The sequence below is a fragment of the Octopus bimaculoides genome, chromosome 5 (genome assembly GCF_001194135.2).
Source record: "Octopus bimaculoides isolate UCB-OBI-ISO-001 chromosome 5, ASM119413v2, whole genome shotgun sequence".
NCBI classification, from domain to species: domain Eukaryota; kingdom Metazoa; phylum Mollusca; class Cephalopoda; order Octopoda; family Octopodidae; genus Octopus; species Octopus bimaculoides.
The window spans coordinates 90,684,960-90,687,472 of NC_068985.1; positions in this window are offsets into that span (position 1 = coordinate 90,684,960).

Below are 2,513 nucleotides of genomic sequence, written 5' to 3' on the forward strand. Positions count from 1 at the left end.
ATATAGATATATATATATATGTATGTATGTATATATATGTGTGTGTGTATATAGCCTTGAAGCCGCCTTTTAGGCGGCATTCTATCTGGCCCCTGCGCAGGGCGTCGTTGAGACATTCAACCCCATTGTTGGACCACTAATCGGCCCTCTACACTTGAGTAATGATAATTATTTCTGGAAATGTGCTAAGTACTTATGCTGATCCTAATTTAATCAATAAGCGTAGGAGCGAGGTAAATGCATTAAAATTAGAAGTGTCTGTGGAGCCCTATTGTGGCGGTTCTTCAGCAATTGAAACTTCCTACAATACTCTCTCAGAGTTCATCAAATTCATGTTAGTCGCCAATCACATGTATTTAGTTAAAAATAGAATAATAATAGGAGGTCAGTGGGGCCCCAGTTAGGCGGCCCGTAAAAATAGACCTCCTCAGGACCGTAGGTGTGTATTGCTGGTCTGATTAAACTGCTCCCATACCAATGGTATAGGAGCAGTTAACGAACATAAAAACGTAGAGTACAGAGAAACATCACTCAGTTTTATATTAAAATATCCTTGCAATTTGTTTACATTAAATATCTACTGGCGTGCTTCGGCATAGAATTAAGAAATCTTTCATGGAGATTTAAGAGAATAATACTAAACAAGCAACAACTAATTATCCACAAAACCTGAACCAGATGCTAGAAGGACTCTTAGAACATACGCTGGCAATAAAGATCCTAAATATGGAATAATATTTATGACAATCAGGTACGGGCAAAACGGATTATAATTATCGCAGATACTGGAACGACTCGGTTGCATTATAATGTAAATACAATACAGGATCACAATGTAATATACATGGACGAAAAGTGTCGTAGTATAATAAATTGGTGAAATTACAGATGAGCAGTGGCTATTCATTAGATGTTTTAATAGAACTATGAGCTCTAAGATCTTCTAACTTCAAGAAACCGTAATTGGCAGCGCAAGAGGAGGCTAGAATAAATACCTACTACTACCAGGTTCATTGAATAAAGTAACTTGGATGTTGTCAGTTCAATAATATGTAACTGATAACAAACAAAACGAACTTTATTCGCTGTTTCTTACGTGGCGTTGTTCTAATCCCCTTTCGAATAAATGTGGTTCTCCTTTTCTCTTTTATTGATTTTTGTCTCTTCCCTGTGTTTACATCTACTAGCGTTCAAAAAATATTATTTTTTTCTATCGTCTTGGCCTAACAGCCCTTATTGTTTGTTTTTACTGTCTCACTGTCCTGTTCTTGTTAACACTTTCACCCTCCGCAAAAAATTCCAAATTTTATTTAATTTGCATTGCGGAAGGAGTGTTCCAACGAAGTCGCGTATTGTCCTTGTCATCGGAACGCGGAGTAGATGGAGCAGGGACAACTGATGAAGGGAAATATTCTTTATGTTGCGTGTCTCGTCTCTCTGTTTTTGTTTCTGTTGTTCAAAACAAATTTCGTTTTCTGTTTTTGTTTCTCATTGTGCTTCACGTTTTTTTTTTTGTGTGATGTACTGTACCAATATATGCATGTATGTATACATATAGATGTAGGTATGTACATATATTATGTATATATACATACATGCATACCCACATACATATATTTCTACATACACACACACACACACGCATATAAACACACACACACACACACACACACATACATATATATATATATACGTATTTGTGTAGTAAAACAGCTTTGATTACTGTATGTATGGCAAACATGTATATTAAAACCTGGAATGCAAAAATGTTAGTATAAAGGCAAATCTAAAAAGGCACAAATGTGAAGAAAGTTTCAAGATATTTTTCTATTTCTTTTGAAGTGAAGTCTTTCAATTTTTATGACACATTTAGCAATTGATTTACTCGACAGTTAATCTTAAGAAAATATAATTAGTCATATATATATTAGAAAATTTGTTACGCGTACAAGATTTCCGATATTTTAGTATACCAGCTTACTAATGTAGACCGAATTAGTTGGTAACTTATGTTCAAGGACACTTAATACACAGACCTAAAAAAGCGCCTATTTCCGTGTTTTTGTGTGTATTTTTAAATCTCTTTCACCTTTATTATATTAATTTATTCTTTTATTGTACAGCTTAACACACAGGGTATTTCGAAAGGTTACATAATTTTGTGACCCTGCCATTTTAATATTTTGGTCGCGGAATTTATCTCTCGAACAATCTCAAGAAGATTTTTGATATAAACCTAAGTGTACGAGAGATGTCTCCTAGATTTTAGAGTAGTTTGATTAGAGGCATGCGCAAAGTTATCGCCCCTTGAATCATATCGCAACACGTACTAGTTAAAAATAAAATTTGCATATATTTAAGCTACGAGTTTCAACTATCTTCTTTCCACGAAAATCCTTCTTTCTGTCTGTCTCTGTCTCTCTCTACCTTTCACTCTCTCTATCACCATATATATATATACACATATATACATATATACATATATAAATATACATACATATATAAATATATAT